We start from the raw sequence: 18,650 nt of genomic DNA, 5'->3' as shown, positions 1-18,650 counted from the left end.
GTTGTGCTTGGAAATCTGAGTTAAAACTATTTGGTTTCTCCAAACTTACTAACTTACTAAAGGACCTTAGACTTCTCAATCTATTTCCTGCAAAAAAAATAATGGGCTCAGAATGAAAGTGTTAATGCAGTTGTCATGAACATCTGAGATGTGTCCTTGAAGATTAGCAGGGACAGTATGCTGAAAGTACACTAACCAGGTACATTTCATTCATTGTTGCTCAACAGACATCTCGGGGAAAAAAATTGTGGCAAGCGACCAGGATAACAGAAACACTGAAAGAAATCATCCACAGAGGAAGTGCTCCATTTCCTTTGTTCTTTATGTGTTCTATAAATATTTCATGTATTTGTTAAAGCTGTATTATTGCTGGAAGCCAGCCTTCTCTCTTGTTTAATTCTTCCCCTATCCTTGAAGGCTAGAAATATTTGAACTTTAGAGAAAGTCTGCATTCCATGCACATGTTTTGTTAATAGACAACACATGAAAATTAGGGATGAAAATTTCTTAAAAGGAAAAGAAAAGGAAATATTTGGGATGAATGGAGGGAAAAAAAGTCTCACAGTACCCTTGGAGCAGTGGCATTTATCAAAGTGCTGTGAATTGAAAATAGCAGCAGTTCAGACAAGGATGAGAGTCAGCTTTTTCTCCCCACAGATACCGTGTCTTCCTTGGCCATGTGGCGGGGAAGTCATGGCATGAGGGGCTTCATTAGAAAGACGCCTGTGGGTGGTTCGTCATCAGTTGTGTTTATTTTAATGCTAACGGGGCATATTTCCTGTTTTTTAAATGTGCGTCTTTGAGGGCTAGAGGGCACAATTGAAAATACCCACAAAAACCATTCCACTTAATAATATTTTAAACCCATGAACTAGAATAACAGAGGGAATCAATAAATCAGAAGTGAACGTGGGCTTCTCCTTTGGAATCACTGCATTTGGGCTTTGCTAGACGCAGGCCTCGGCTTCTCCTTTCCTCACCCTTAGTAACATCACGGTGGGGCTAACACCGAGCATTAATGAGTTGATTAGGCATGATTCACTTTACATTGGAGGAAAAATAGTGCAATACAAACGCGGATACCAAAACCAACTCGCAAAAATAAAAAAATGCAAAAATCTATGACAAAAAATAAAAATTGGGGGCAGTGCCACGGTGGCTCAGTGGCAGAATTCTCACCTGCCATGCTGAAGACCCGGGTTCGATTCCCAGAGCCTGCCCATGCAAAAAAAATAGCAGTAATAATAATAAATAAAAGTTTAAAAATCTATGAGAATGTACATGCTGTGCTGTCTTCTGTAGAAATGGCTGGGCTGTTTATCATGTGCCGGACGAGGTGCTGAGCACTGGGCATGCATTATTTCATTTCTCTTCAGGCGGTTTTATGAGTTTCCACTTTACTGAGGGGGAACCCGAGATGCAGAGAGATTACGGCTCTTATCCAAGTCCCCAGAGCTGGTCACATGAAATTCCAGCAGTTTTATCTGATTCTACCCCAGAGCTACCGCCACGACACATTCTCCAGCCAGAAGCTGTATGGCTGTCCTTGTCTAGGAAGAAGGCTGGTTTACCGTATTGTCAGAGCTCTGCTGGAGACAATTATCTTCAGTGATTGAAAACTTGTATCTTGAACTCATGGGATCACAGAGGCTTGGGAGCATTTGATGCTAGGGTTGCACGTAGGGCCCAGTTCTCTGGACTTGGATGCTTTTGTGAATGAAAGGAGGTGCCAGTAATATATTGCTGGGAAAATGGGTATAATGCAGGGCTAACCCAGGCACACTGACATGTGTAGTCATTCTATTTATATATAATTTTGATCAATCCACTTTGATTCATGAATTTCTATTTTATATTCATGTTAAGATCCACAATTGGCTGTTTGCAGCTATGATCCAGATATGTCTCTATTCATTATCTCTCTCCTGTACAATATTTCTTCCAAGTAGGAACTGTTCTTTCCATTTTACAGATGATAAGGCAGAAATTCAGAGTAGGTAAATGAGATGTATAGGGCGTTTAACTATTAATAGACAAATAGGTTTGAATTCAAACCCAAATTTTTGTTGCTTTTCTTTTGTTTTTCTTGTGTCCTACAATCTAAGGGATAGCTTGTCAGGAAAGTGCTGAGCAGCTTATTTCTCATTATTTCAGTCATGAAAATTCATACGTTCTCAAGGATGAACTTGAAGGAAAAATCCACTTAAAACACTAATTACGATGTCAGAGTAAGCAGATGTATCTTCCTTTCTTCCCACTTCAAATTCTTATAAATAACAGGAAATATATATTTTTAATAATAAATTCATATCAATGTAGGCAAATAAGAAAGAGGGTGGTTAGCAGACAAAAACACTGAAGGATTATTAAAAAATGCAGAGTGGATGGGATAAGATTGTCGAACACTTTTAGACAATGGCGGATGCTGAGCAGGGAGTGAACACAGAGGCACGCTGTGCCCGGAGATAAAGGATGCAAGGCAGGACGGCCGGCTCCTTTTGGGAATTGTCAGGATGATTAATTGGGGCTGTGATTCAGAAATGTTGATAGGCTTAACCTTCGCCTCCTGCGCTTTGCTAATTAACAGGCAGCAGAGGTTTTCCTTTCAGGTTAAAGCAGTGAGAAGGTGGAAACCTGGGTACGAGAGGAAGGTCAGTGACCAGGCTGACATGTAGCTGGGAATGGCCAGCTCTTCCAGTTGTTAAACTATTTAAGGACTTCCCTCTGAGTCCTTCAATAGACACTGTCCCCCATATGTTCCCCCAAGGCTCCAGCCTCATGAGCTGGTCTGGTGCTAGGTTCGGGTCCATTCTGGCTGCCCATGACATGCAACATATAGAGTAGATCTTAACAGGTTTACCAGATGTTTGCCATCTTCTCTTTCTCACTGCATTTCCCTTCGTGGTTACATGTTGTTGTGTGACTAGCTTTGGCTAATACAATTAGTGAGGAAATGACTCGTATCACTCTAGACAGAAGTATTTTAAAACTGAGCTCTTTACCTTCCAGGGTGAGCCCTAAAGCCTTATGTTAAAATGCTAGAATCACAATCTGATGGGGCCCCTGTCAGCATGGGTGCATGAGTGTGATAAATATTTCTTTTTTGCATTCACTAAGATCAGGTGGTTGATTATTAAAATGGCAAAACATAGCCTGAGTTGATCGAGCAGTAACTGAATAATTAGTTGCTCTCCCCTGGTACCACCTCGTAGCTATCAGCCCCCAAAAGGAGCGAGGCTCATGCCCAGAGGTCAAGGGCAGGAAGTCGGCGTCATGCCCTGCCCTTCCCACGTGATAGCCATTAGAACCGGCACTCACCAAAGACCAGGACTTCTGCAATATAAAAATGATCAGAAAGTCATGTCACCAAATGTTGGGAGCAAATAACACCAAAAAAGGGAAGTACTAAACTGAACAAACTAAAGAACTATCGTTAAACAAATATACTTGAGTAAGCAGATTAGCAATGATGTCATTAGAGAAATTTGAGAAGTTACTGCAAGAAAATGAATCAGCTACAGATATCGTAAATTAAAGAAATACGATTGCCGTAATAAAGCATACTAGCAGACAGAACAGCAGAATGAATGTAGCCAAGGAGAGAATTAGAGAGTTGTGAAAACCAGCTGCGGAAGCCCCAAAGAACATAGTACAAAAGTTCACAAATACACAACAAAAAGAGATGAAAAATACAAAATGAGTCTTCATAGACTTCGAGGATATATTCAAAAATTTGAACATCCACTGAACTAGGGAAATGAAAGGGAAGACATGAACCTCAGGGTTTAAATAAGGCCTAAGTCTTTGATTTAAAATGATCCCCGAAGAGGCATGCAATGTGAATATACATTCTCAGGAAATTTAAAAACAATAAATGATAGAGTGAAAATTCTAAAAGCATTTGAGAAGACTGAACAAAAAATACAGGCTCAGATAACAAGAATTAAGATTTGTTACTGGTACTCTAGAGTCTAAAAGACAATGGAGTATTTACTTCAAATTTCTGATATGAAAGATTTTATCTTGATCCTGGAAATTTGTCCCCAACTATGTCTGCTAGTCACTAGCTAGAAACACAACTCTACCAAGTTTAGTGGAGTTTTCACTGAACAAAATGTGAAAAGAGCTGGCACATCAGCTTCTCAATGCCATTAATATCCAGTTCTCCTTTTCTTTGTATGTGATTTTTCACTTTCATAGGTACACAGTCACAATATGATTGACCATACTTTTCTTACGTCTGCATTGCAGGCAGGAAGAAGAGAGAAAGAATAAAAGGATAGAAGTCATGCCTATATTAGGAAGGCAAACTTTCTTAGATGTCCCCAGAAAACTTTCATCTAAAACTCTCTGACTAGATCTGTGTTAGAAGCCAACCCTAGTTTCCATGGAGGCTGGAAAACACATCTTTTAAGAGGATATATTCCCACCTTAAACAAAGTTGGGGTTACAATACTGAGGAGAAGTGAGAGAATATCCATCTGGTAGAATGTCTGCCTGAGAGTACGGCTCACCAACCCTGGTTCTCCTCTCCTTCACACTCTAGCCAGTAAACTATAATGATCAGCTAGACATCTGAAAATAAGCAAAAATCAATGACAGCCTCACAAAATACAAATAAATGATTCCATTAAGATCATGGAGCTAAACAGAATGATGAATGTATAATAATATTGACTTCAATGATCTCATTAAAAGATCCAAAAACTCAGAAGGCTTAAATTAAAAGGTTGACATTTCTGACTACTTAAAAAGTTAAAATTTCTATACCACAAAAGAAACTGCGAAAAAAGTAGTGAATTTGATTCAACACTAAGAGAATAAACAAATGAATTACAAAATAGGCAAAAGATTTGAACAGACAACTCACCAAAGAAAACAAACAGATGGCAAATAAGCATATGAAAAGATGCTCAACATCACACGTCACTAAGGAAATTCAAGTTAAAACAATGAGATACCACTACACACCTATTAGAATGGCTGAAGTCCAAATCACTAACACTAACAAATCTGGTGAGCAGGTCGATCAGCAGGAGCAGTCATTCACTGCTGGTGGGTACGGAAAATGGTGCAGCCGCTCCTGTAGTCAGTTGGGCCATTTCTTGCAAAGCTAAATATATATTTGCTGTATGATCCAGCAATTGCATTCCTAAGCATTTACCCCAAAGAATTGAAAACTTATGTCTACATAAACACCTGCACACAAATGTTTATAGCAGCTTTATTCATAATTGCTCCAAACCAGAAACAACCAAGATGCCCTTCAATATGTGAATGAATAAACTGTGGTACGTTCAAACAATGGAATATTATTCAGCACTAAAAAGGAAATGAGCTATCAAGTTGCACAAAGACATGCAGGAACCATAAATGGGTATCACAAAGTGAAAAAAGGTAGGCAGAAAAGGCTGCAAACTCTACAATTCCAACTATATAGTATTCTGGGAAAGGCTATAGAGTTAGTAAAAAGATCAGTGGTTGCCAGGGGGTCCCAGGGAGGGGCGAAAGGTGAATTCGTGAAGCAATAGGGCATTTTAGGACAGTGAAACTATTCTGTAATACCATAATAGTGGGTACACGATTTGTCAAAACCCAGAGAACTGTTCAACACAAAGAGTGAACCCTAATGTAAAACTGTAGACTTTATTAATAATAATGATTGAATATTGGTTCCTCAATTGTAGCAAACCTATGAGAGTATTGTAAGATGTTACTAATGGGGAAACTGTGTTAGGAAGAGTTATATGGGAACTCTCAGTACTTTCTGCACAACTTTTCTTAAACCCAAAACTGCACTAAAATAATGTCTATTAATAAGTAGTGAGATGGAGTTCTGAAAAGGAGCTCTCAAATTTTCTCCAGGTATCTCTGTCATTATTTGAAATTTTCAAAGAGAATGTACCTTTGCATTCATTGGGTAGTTATTCTAAACACAAAACAAAAGCAAACATAAAAGTATTCCATTTCACTAGATATGAACCAACGCCTACCTCCTCATATTTTCTCCTTCTGATTCTAGTTACACTCTCCAAGACCACAGTAGCACAAATCTTATCTGCTTGGCCATCCTTCAAATATAGATGAACACAATTAGTACATCTCTCCTGACTTTTCCTCTGTCCAAACCAAACGTTCTTAATCTTTGCAGTCATAGTGTATGTGGATGGTATCAAATTCTTTCTCTACAGCTGCCTTCTCCTCTGTATGCAACAATTCTACCTCTGAAACTCTGGTGCAAACTAAAACCTCAAGGGTGGCTTTCCATCATAAGCAGAATAAATCAGGCTCTTCCTTCTTCTAGTTACAGATATGTTTCTACTAACGAAGACTCATCAGGTAGTTGGATTTTTAAGCAACTCAGTCATACAGCGAGGGTACGTAAAGCCTGCTGTTTTTAACTTATGTCTATTTTATAGATACTGCTAGTTAGTCATGCCTTTCCTTGTATTTTTGTTTTCATGGAGGATTTGCTTTGATGTCTTTCTTCAGCTACTTGAAGGAGTGTCACTGATGTCTTCCGTTTGGAGGGTCATGTCCACCCTGTTCCTCAGCATCCATGCTCTCCTCCTGCCTGGGGGGTCCAGGAGTCCCGCATGCAGTGTGAGGGCCTGGGGGCCCAGGCACAGTGCCAGGCTGCTAAGTCACCCCATGAGTTATATTTTTGGCCAATCGAATTCAGACCGCATCACTGACTGTAAAGATCATGGAACCAAGCAGACTAAATTAATCCCAACTAGGGTGATTGCTCTGTATCCTTGAGCATATCACTTGATCCCAACATCGTTACCTGTAAATGGAGACGCTGATTCTCTTATCGTACTGTCATTGTGCGCATTAAACAAGGTGACAGGTAGAAAGCACCGATGCAGTGCCTGGCACGCAGTAGCGGTCAATACAGGGCACTGTTTCCATTATTGCTACAGCTGTCCACATGCAAGTGACGTTAGGTTACACAGCACGCATTTTCCTGGTCGAAAGTTTCAAAATTCCCTCACCCACATTGGACCAATTGATAAAATCAGATTTTAATTCCTAACCACCTAGTAATGTCAAGTTACTGTCAATACCCTGGCCTCCTTTTTAAGGCTGTGACCTATTTGGAACCCTAACTTCCACACCTTCCCACCCTCAGGGCGTCCTACCACTGGCCAGGTGCCCAGCTGCTGCCCTTCTGCCACTTCAGAAGAAGCCTGAGAGCCATTAGGTTTGGGCTTGTCATACCCTCTGGAGACCACTTTAGTATTTCAACTGTTCTCTCAAATTTCATCTTTGCTTCTGGGTCAGTTCTACTATCTATCCCCTTGGTTCTCGAATTGCTTCATGCTGTCATGTGACTCTTCAGCTTTGCATCCAAAGCTAAGCTCTTACTTACACATTATGGGCCTGTGCAGTGGGACTTGCTTGCCTTCTAACACTGGACCTTTCATTTGTCTGTTTAGTTTCACTGTTTGATGTTGAGTGCATCTAACAGGTAGGGTATCTTATTCCTTGTCATTCCCAGAATTGGATCAGGCCTGCACTTGACAGGAGTGTTCCGTGAATGTCCTTCCAGGTTAGCGTGAACACCCACCAAGGAGAGGCCAAGGACAGAGCCCAACATCATAACAATCAAAAGCTTTCTGCAGAAAAGAAACGCATCATTCCAAGTACTTGCATTTATTTGTATTCTCATAAGAAATAGGTATATAATGGATTTCAGACTTTGTGCTTCTTTTTTCCTATTATAGGGAGCAACTCAAAAAGTTTAGATTTTTGAACTACGTTCTGACTTTTGTCAGTTCCAAGACAACTGTGCCCAGGGTTTTATGAGGCAAGAGGTTTTGGGAGAGTATCCAATTCTAAACTGAAGAGAAATTTCAAGACCTAACTTACTTATTTAAAGACCTAACTTACTTATTTAAACTTCCACTTATTCTGTGGAAGACACAGAAAATTCAAACTCTTGGTTCCTAAGTGGCTGCAGCATGCAAATTTAGAACTTCTAACTGCCATTTGGTGGTGGCTACAATGGTTTCCAAACAGCCTGGTGCTCAGCACTGCTCCTGGTGGCTTAGCCTTGAGTCTGATTCCAGCCGCTTTAATATTCCTCTCAGGTACTCCATATCATTTCACTAATATACTAGAGATGCCACTTAGAATATTGGTCTGGAGCCAGGATATATGAGGATAAATGTACACACTTCCTAGTTATGTGACCTTGAGTTAATAATTGAATCTTTGCATGCTTCAGTTTCCTTATCTACGAAAAGGAGTAATAATAATAGTGTGGGGATTTGATGAGTATGGAGCATTTAAAAGATCCTTGGCATGTAGAAAGAACATCATGAATGTCCACAATTATTATTAGACTAATTTTCTCATTATTAGTCAAAGTCAGTGTCAGTCTCTTCCGACTAAGAACTAAGATTATTATTAATATTTTCATTCTTGTTGAGAAACTGAGGCTCAGAGGAATTACTTAATGTGATATATTTAGAGAAATGTGGATGCAAAAAATGCAGAGTAAAATTTAGATCTACCTTAACTCCAAACTCAGTTCAGTTTGTTACGTTTTCCTAGTTAATATGTGCTATTTTAAGATATCTTATACCAAACAAATGGAAATGTCATCCTTCAAATGCAGTTGACTGGGGAAAAGAAAAAGGTTGCACTAGAAAAATTTCCTTTAACTCTATGATTATTACATTTGAAAACCTCCTACAAGACTGAAATTCCAATCTGCAATTAAACCATAAGAAACATTTGTCTGTGTATATAAGATATAGCATGAACCCAATAACTTAATAACACTGTTTATTAAAACTGTCTTGAAGTTAATCCTATTATAGCTATCTAGTGCCTTGGAAGTAGACAAGATTACTAAAGGAGAATGTAAGTTCTTCTTTAAAAAAAACAGGACAAAAGTTTTCTTTCCCCCTCAATTTCTTGGCTTCAGAATTCAGTAAGCCTCAGATTTCCATTTTTTGATACTAAATGTAGCAAGTTGAGCAGAAACTCTTGATATGTGGGATTATCTTTCCCCTTACAATCCCCAGCAGCATTTCATCTCTCTTATTGTGGTTGCAAAACAAAAATGTGTGTGCCAAAGGAGCAGTCAAGCATTTGCACTTGAGGTAGGTTTCATTTGCTGTACTAGAAAAATTCATTAAGGAGATCATCAGAAAATGTGCAATTTTCAACCTGATTTTTTTCATTTTTATAATCTCAACCTCAATTGAGTGCATTTATCTTTTTAAAATGTTGTTATTTACTCATGTCCCTAACGCTAAATCTGATGCTTTAATGGGAAACCCAGGAAACGGTTTTTTATAATACACATTATAATTGTGTCTGCATAATTTTATGCAGAAATCATTATCATCATCATACACCAAATGCTTTTTAAATTGCTTCTTTTAAAAATAGGGACAAGGTTTGATTTTTTTAATTCTATGTTCACTTTTTAACTTTAACTTATAATTAACTTTAACTGGGTATGCTTTAAATGAGTATAGATCTTATATGATATTTGAAATTTCTCCATATTATGTTGTATATTTATTTTTTATTTTTGTCTCATAATCACCAGTAGAGTGGACATTTGATGAACAGAGCTGATAATTCTCAGTTTATTAAATAATTTCCTGAAATAGAGTCCATCATTGTCTCTTTTTTGTCTGTGAAGGATAAAATCTGTTTGTTATTTTTAGTGTTTAAAAATATACAAAAGATGATATGACCCATATTTCCAAGCTTCAACCTCTGTGTGAGACCAAAGGGAAAGATGTTTATTTGGTGCAAAATTTATATTTGGGGTAGCATATTATTTAACTTAGCTTGTATGGTCAGTTTACTTGAACACCATGATTACATGGAATCTTGAATAGGACATGAGATCTTGCTGGTTTGTCCAGGTTAATGTGATGTCCTGATATGTCCCAGAGTAATCTGGACAGAGAATGAAAAAGCATTTGCAAAGCCCCTTTGCATGACTGGGGAGAAAGGAGGAAATATTATACTTCCCCATCTGGGGAATTCCTGATAGTCTTGCAAGCAGTGGAAACACCAATTTAATAGCCTGAGCCCTCAGTCTTGGGGCTTGCCCCTATGAAGCTTATTTCTGCAAAGGAGAAGCTAAGCCTACTGGTAATTATGCCTAAGAGTCATCCCCAGAGAACCTCTTTCATTGCTCAGATATGGTCTCTCTCTCTAAGCCAATATGCAGGTGAATTCATTGCCCTCCCCTCTACATGGGACATGATTCCCAGGGGTATAAATCTCCCTGGCAATGTAGAACCTGAGTCCTGGGGATGAGCCCAGACCCAGTATCATGGGATTGATGAAGACTTCTTGACCAAAAGGAGGAAGAAAGAAATGAGACAAAATAAAGTCTCAATGACTGAGAGATTTCAAACAGAGTTGAGAGGTTATCCTGGAGGTTATTCTTATGCATTATATAGGTATCCCATTTTAGTTTAAGGTGTATTGGAGTGGCTAGAAGGAAGTTCTTGAAACTGTTGAGCTGTGTTCTAGTAACTTGATTCTTGAAGACCATATAACTATACAACTTTTACAATATGACTGTGTGATTGTAAAAACCTTGTGTCTGATGCTCCTTTTATCTAAGGTATGAACAGATGAGTAAAAATATATAAATAAATAAGGATAAAAATAAATAAATAATAGTAGAAAATAAAGGGCAAAAATTGGGTAGATTGAAATACTATGGGTCAATGAGAGGTAAGCGTAAGGAGCATAGAATGTAGGAGTCTTCACTGCAGACTAATTTTTAAGGCACAGTTCTAAGATTCAATGAAATCATTTCTGCAGCAGAAAATTGATATTTTATCAAAAAATGGTGTGATGGTTGAATTTATGTGTCAACATGGGCAGGTTATGGTATCCAGTGTTTGGTCAAAAAAGTACTGGACTGATTGTTACTGTGAGGATACATCATGGGCCTAAATCATCAGTCCATTGATTGCATGTACGGCCCATTACATCTACAGATGACTGAAGAGACTGCCTTCCACAATGAGAGAAATCTCATCCAAATAGTTGAAGGCGTTCGAAGAAGGAGTGAAGATTTCAACAATGAGAAAGGAGAACTTCCATCCTATTTCAGTGAGCCAGCTTCACCTGGGGAATTCATTGAAAATCTTCCCAGCTTGTGGCCTGCCCTCTGGAATTTGGACTTGCCAACTGCTACAGTTGCATGAGACAATTCCTATAATAAATCTTATAATATTTACTTTATACATATCTCCTGTAAGTTTAGTTTCCCTGGGGAACCTAAACTAATATAGATTGTATTTTAAAAATGAACTCCTTGATCTTACCATGGCTTTTGAGCTTAAAAAAAAACATTTTCCCTCAATTTTTGATGAGTGATACAATTTTTTCCCATAGTTTAAGAAAAAAATTCACATTTAATGCTCACAGCATAAAAATATAAATATAAGGGATTGTTCTTTTGTTAGACCTATGAGGTCTGAAATTTCTTGTGTTTTTAAATGGTTTATATTTATTCATAGGTTGAGTACAATTGTACAGAAGAAGAGGAATAGAATTTCAAGTTTAACTTCACAATGAATCAATGTTCTGTGATATGATAGATATAAAGATAACAGGGACCGATTTCTTATTTCTGAAACAATGGTTTTTTTTGGCACATCTTTCTCATCCCTATAAGTCATCCAGGATTGTATTTCCTAGGCCTGGAATCTTCATATGACAGGTATGAAATTCCAAATTTTAAGTTATGTTTTCCTTATCCTTTCACAGAATTTTCCCAAAAGCTTGTCTTGTTCTCAGGAGAAAAAAGTGAACAAAGAAATGATTTCCCCTGCTAAGAAAGAAAGTAGTTTATAGATATTAAATTGTCTTGAGAGCTAGATTGGTCAGTTTATGAGTTTAAAGTCCCAAATCAATATGCATTTTGTTATTCACCATGTTTTCTTGTTCTCTGAGTTTCTGGAAAGGAAGGATAAAACCATAAGGAAACTCAAATGTCATATGAGCTCATATGTATCTTTTATAAGATACACATCAATTGAACATGGGTTTTAAATGATTACATAAAGCCATGAAATGATAGCTAGTAGTCTAGTATGAAATGAATGATCATTTAAAGATTGATTCTTTTGATGCACAAAATCTTCCCAGGCTCTAGTTTTCTCACTGATAAAATGCAAACTTAAACTAGATGATTTGTGTAGTTCTTTCTAATTCTGAAATACCTCTCTCGCAAAAGAGGCAAGTTGATTTCACAAGTAAGTATTTCTTCTATGGTGTCTTAACTCCGTAAGAGTGTCTCATGCATTTTTGAAAATTGTATGAGGCCTATCAGTTACACAATAATCAGAAAATAATTGTAATGCATTTAATTATGTACAAAACACTACATGTAATAAAGGACCTAAGGAAAAATAGGATATTGTTAATATCTTTAAAGATCGAATAATTTGGCTTGAGAGACAATGAATACTGGAAAAATCAAATAACACCATACAATCATTCTATAATCCATACCATGAAGGAATTAATGATTAATGTCTGACTGAGCTGTGTGTGCCCATTTGAGACTGAATGGAAGCAGGCATTCTCATGAAAAGCAATGATTTTTGGTCTAAGTCTTGAAGGATGATGAGACTTTGAACTGCTAAAGAGAAGGTCCGTGGTAACTTTACCTACTAGCCTCAGAGCTTTTAGAGTATGTCAGCGTTTTCACACAGTAATTTGACGAGATATTTATTCTTAGTCCCATTTTAAATGAGGAAAACTGAGTTAGCAGAACTTAAACTCATATTCTTGTCTTTTGTCTTTGGATATTTTGTTCTTACCTCCACTTAAATCAGAATCCGGAATATGTATCATTTCTTAATTCTATTGCTACTTTGTGTTATTTTGTTTTAGTATAGTTGGGGGGTGGGGATTGGAGGGATAATTAGTATTTAAATTGCAAACTCTTCCTCGCGAATTGTCTTTTCATCTGGGGCCTGTGGGATCACTCCTCCCATTTCACAGAAGAGAAAGCTGAGGCAAAAGGCATTCTGTGCAGGAATCGAAATCAGGAATGCGGGAAACTGCAAGGAATTAGCTGTAAATTTTATCTTAAACTTTTTATGGAAGGAAAAACTTCCAGAAAAGTTGACTGTACAGTTTCTCTTTCATACATGGCCAATTTATTATCCTCTGGATTCCAAAGAGTTCATGAACTTTTATAAATCCTTAACATACATGCAGGGACAATGTACATAAACCAGGAAGTATAATTACTGTTATTATTTAGAAATCACTAAGCAGATTTTAAATGCTAGCCTCGTGCGGGTGTTGAGCCCATTTCCCTCTCACCACTGAGAATAACCAGGGGTTGAATAGTTTTGGTAACTGCTTATCCAAACATGCTATAATTATTCGGACATTCCAGTTATTTATTCCAGCTACATAGGAAGAGAAAAAAATCTTTAAAGAACAGAGAATCATCTTTTACATCACATAGGCATTGTAAAGGTCGCATTTCTAGCTGAGTGTCTGCCTACCTCCTGAGAACAGAGTGAGGGCCCTGGAGGAGGAAAGCTGGCGGCTAGCGTGTACATTTACAGGAAAAGACAGGAAAGGAATCTGAGGAAATCAATAGCTGGACTCCTTGAGAACTCTCATTAGGGACTAATGAAAGTCTCAGACCTTTTGCTCAATAAAAAGAAACAAGGGATGTGTCACCTTGACATCAAAAACTAGCTTCTATATCCTTGAAGTGGTTTTCCTAATAGGAACATAAAGCAGGAAACGGAAGGGAGGCCGGAGAGATGGGTAACAAAATTTGTACAGCAGCATGTGATTTAATTTAACCCTTGCAGGTATTTATGGTCCCAACATTTTATAACATGTCTCCCTGATGCTAAAAATTCTATACTCTATTTTATAATATTCACCCTGATAAACAAGTCCTTACCACAAATTTTCTTTCTCAGATCAACAATTTCTTTCTCTAATAGAATAGACAACTTGTCCGCTGCCTGCACTCAGGTGCGTACATCAACTGAATGCTCCTTCAAACTTGTTAATCAAATGATAAAACAGACAAGCATAAAGTGAACAAGCCAATGAGAAAGGCTAATAGGCCAGAGAATTTCGTAATCCTTCATTGTTTTTCGCACCACGGAATTTGGTACACGGCTTTAATACTTTACACATAATGAAGCAAGAGTGAGGATAGTGTCCCCTTTTGTACAGTTTCATCAGAACCATGGGGCTGTACCTCTACACAAGTGCTAGCTTGAAAAGAGACCCTGGATAAAAGAATCCTTCAGTCTGGGTGTTCCATCTTCTTTCCAAAACATATCTGGGCATGAACAGAAACTTTCAAACAGCCTAAAATAGATTTCCCTCTCCAAATGCTTCAGCAATGCTGCCTGAACCATTTATCTATGGCAGCGATTCTCAAACTTACTGGTCTCAGGATCCTTTTACACTCTAAAAATCATTGAGGATCCCAAAGACTCTTTGTTTATGTCTATCAATACTTAGCATACTAGGAATTGAAATAAAATTTTTACAATATGCATTTTACATGATTTTGAATAACAATACTAAATCCACTCCATGTGACTATAAATGATATTTTTGTGGAATAAACTTTTGTTGTTGTTGTTGGGATGCAATATTTTAAAGTACAAGAGTTTGGGAACATAAGATATGGATGTACATAGTAAATCACATACCAGTGACGTGGTACCACGTCCAAAATTTTCTTACTACCCTTAAGTGAGGGTGTGGTTGAGGGGAGCCGAGGGTGAAAGATTAAACAGACCAGTCACAGTGATGATGGGTGAAGTTGGATGAGACAAATGTTTCAATAGGTATCTTCGATTTTTTTTAAAAAGAATCTTTTGTGAGAATAGAGACATTATTTAACATCTCTACAAATCTTTTAAACTGTCTGCCTTAATAGAGGACATTTGGCTTTTTAGATCTGTTTCTGTATTTAATGGGTTGTGATATGGTTTTGGTTGAAGTACAGGAAGAAAGTCCAGTCTCATAAAGAGTCGTAATTGGAAAAGGGAGGCATTTTTTAGCTGTCTTTTCAGATAATTGTGTATATTCTTCTTCAATATTTCACTAAAACTCGACAAGCGGTTGTTTGTTAAATGCTAATTGTACTATGCAGTCTGTAATCACAGCTATAAACTTTTTAAACTCCCTCACATTAAAACCCATTGGTCTAACTTGCACTTTTTTTTTTTTAAACCACGGAGTTGTTCTTTTGTTTTTTTAACATGGGCAGGCACACATCCAGGATTGAAGTCTCTGGGTGGCAGGCGAGAACGCTGAGCCGCTGTGGCCCGCCTGGTCCAACTGGTACTTTTAATAGATCCTTTACCATGGGTATTTTGTAAAATCATATAGATTAGCCATATGGAAAATTCACTGAGTCATAGAGATCTTCCAGATGTTGGAATTCTGATATATATTTCATTAAATAATATCAAAATTTCCATCTGTTAGTATTATTACCAATCTCATCAGAAAAGTCTTTCGGTATTGAAAACTGCCAAACTCATAGTGGTCAATAATAGTTTTCCAAATTTTAATGTTTTTTTGATAACTTGAATTCTATCACAGTCAGCAAATACATCCATTTTTTTTATGCGAAGTGTTAGACTCTACTCATTTTTGAGAAAATATTTGCCTGAAACACAAGAGTGAATAATCCTAGTTTGTCTGCCTTGTTCATTCAAGGTCAAAACAGCACCCCTTGAAAGATGGCACTAGTTCAGCTTGCAACTCAAATAAATGCAATACTGCTTTTCTGGTACAGCCATTTTTTTATATTCATATTACAGAAATGCTTTATGCATGCTCCACATTTGACCACACGAATACTACAAAAACCCTTCTCCACTATCAATTAGACATAAGTGCTCTGGATACTTATTGAATATCTGGAAGAGCTGAATTATTCCATGTTAATAATATTACATTTGTTCTTCAGTTGTCAATTAGCACTAATTTCACAATCTCATTTTAATCCCTCTACTCAATGAGTTTTTAGGGCCTGAATTGGTGGAAGAAAGTGGTCGGTAAACAAAGATAAAACACAAACTCTGCCCTTAAGAGCTTTACTACTATATAGTGTTAGATATAATTTAAGGTGGTAGGTATTTTAGTAATAAAACTAAAAGCACAAGGAACCATGGAATTACAGAACTAGAGAAAGTAACTTAAGTCTACAACCCGGTGAATCAGAGGCAACTGCACAGAACAGGAAAAACTTGGAGTTGATTCTTGAAGGACAAGTAACCAAAGTACTAATTCCCATTCCTCTAATTATATACTAGGCCCCGTTCCAAGCAGTTTGCACATATTTACTCTCTTGTCCTCCTAGTAACCCAGTGAGGTAACCACAATTATTATCCCAATTTTACAGATGATGAATCTGCATCAGGGGTGGTTAAAGATCATGTCACATAATCATATTTGCACCCCAGTATGAACCCAAGAAGTCAGAGTTTGTGCTTTTGATCATTGTACAATTCTGGAAACTAAAACCACATGGAATTTTTACTCTATATTGAGATGTATATACTGAGATATACATATATATATATGTATATTTATATAGATGAATATCTACTGAGCTCTGCATTGTCAATGTCAGCAGCTCTCTTCATGCACAGGAGGAAAGAATGTGATAAGTCTGACATGACATGGAACCTGCCGAGTGAGGCACGCTCTGTTCTCTTGCCACTCTGAATGAGGAAGCAAGATTCTTTTCTGGCAGGGATTGGGAGACGGTGAGTGTTAGATTGGAGTAGACACTGAAAGGTTTTGAATAGCCAAAGAGTCACCTGCAGAAAGGAAATTTATAAATACAACTAAAGTTGAAGACCTTACATTTTTATTGGCCCAAATCCACATGAATGTGGAGTTTTCTTTTCCCAGCGGTTCTCAGAGTTTGAGGAAAATTTTTAGATTAGCGCAGGTTTGACAATAAAATAGGAAGTTCAGGATATTTTAGAATTAAAATCGTGGACTTTAGACAGTCCTGATGGAGAGAATGCAGACCTATTCTATTGTATTTTTTACTGTCCTACCTATAATAAGGACATTTAATCTTAAAATGGTAGAATAGCACTGATAAAAAAAAAATCGAAGTCTGAGAAACAGGGAGAGATTGTTATGAGCACATAGAGTTTCCAAATGAGCATATGTCACCTATTTCAAAAAATTAAAAATTAGAATAACTTCAGATCTGGAGTCCAACTGCCTCAGTTCAGCGTTTGCAGTTTAACGTCTTCGTGCCTGAGTTGCTGTATTTATACAATGAAGTTGCCAGCAGTAATGTGCCTCAGAGTTTACGATGAACTGAACTAATCCAAACACTGGTGCCTGACACAGAGTGATGAATTAGTAAGGACCTACTTATATTGCTAATTTTGACGTCATTAGTATTATCATAGATTAAGGGAGTGAAGATACTGAATTTCTGGCTGAAGGATTCACTATATGATTGATTTTTGTTTCTTAAGACATTCAATCAGGTCAGAATAGACACTCTTTTTTCTCAGAGGAACTTTACTTAACAGATTCAATTAAACTGAATTATGAAAGTATTGATGGCATAACTATTTTCTATAAAGTTCAGCTTTGGGAAATACGACAGAGACAAAAATTAGTACATTCAAGAATGTTGGTGAATGTAAATTATACAATTAGAAACATTGTTAAGACATTGCTCTGGAGAAGACAAAATATAATAATAAGCCATGATTCCTGATTTCTACAACCTTACAGCTTGGCATGGAGGGACTATGCTTCCTATAATTTCTCTGAATGAGTTTGTATCAGCAAATTTTAATATTATGTATGATTCATTAGTTTCATTTCAAAATAAAAATAGCAGCTTAAGTTGTGTAGTTCTTCAAAGTTTATAAAGTCTTTTCCCTTAAATAAAAAGTATCAGAAAGTCACACAATGAACAAGCACCACCTAAAGACACTGCCCACGCAAAGTAAATCCAGGCCCTCTGGGATCCCTGTTACCAAAATTTCCTAGAGACTTAGAACTTTAGCTGAAAATCCCCCTTTACCTTCACCTTAAAAGAACCTTAGCTGATTCTTTTCATTTAAGAACAGATTTGCCAGAATCTGTTAATCAAGGCTTAGAAAACCTTGTAAAAATGGAACTTACCAGACTTTTAGCAGGCCATAGGGACTAGCCACCTTCTCCCAGCCTCTCCTCTCTCTGTGTAGCCATCTAAGATTTGGCCAGTTCAAATATCATTTCAGTAGACTGTGACGTTTTCTGTAACTTTCCTGATCTCAGCGAAGTGACCTTCCCCAGGCTGGCATGTCATTTGGTGCACATCCCAACCAATATACTTACTAGAGTTTGTTCAGTGATTGAATCTATGTTTGTCTTCTCCCAGCAGACTCTACACTTCTCATAAACAAACTTACCTTGGTCATCTTTGTGCGTGTCTTGAGAATAGACATCTGTATTAAATGCTTAATCAACAAAACTAATAAATTCTAGCCAAATATTAAGCATAATATTTGGGTTTAATCATAGTAATCCCATTGTATCAATGAAATAGACAAGGACTATTTGGCTATTTGACTTGTTTTTAAAAGTTGTGAAATACTTAATGCCATAACTTCACAGTG

General features: G+C 37.3%; 1 protein-coding gene across 12 annotated transcripts in view; it reads right to left on the bottom strand.

Moving 5' to 3' along the window:
* The window catches only part of LOC143666354 (uncharacterized), a 209,526-nt gene extending 191,158 nt beyond the window's left edge, over positions 1-18,368 (bottom strand). For all 12 annotated transcript variants that reach the window (XR_013167549.1, XR_013167547.1, XR_013167554.1 and 9 more), the window contains exon 1: positions 18,175-18,368. The gene's annotated coding sequence lies outside the window, so the exon portion shown is untranslated. The remainder of the gene's footprint in view (positions 1-18,174) is intronic.
* Positions 18,369-18,650: the final 282 nt, after the last annotated feature.

The sequence above is a fragment of the Tamandua tetradactyla genome, chromosome 22 (genome assembly GCF_023851605.1).
Source record: "Tamandua tetradactyla isolate mTamTet1 chromosome 22, mTamTet1.pri, whole genome shotgun sequence".
NCBI classification, from domain to species: Eukaryota; Metazoa; Chordata; class Mammalia; order Pilosa; family Myrmecophagidae; genus Tamandua; species Tamandua tetradactyla.
Note: the sequence above shows the minus strand (reverse complement) of the source record. Positions and strands in the feature narration are given on the sequence as shown.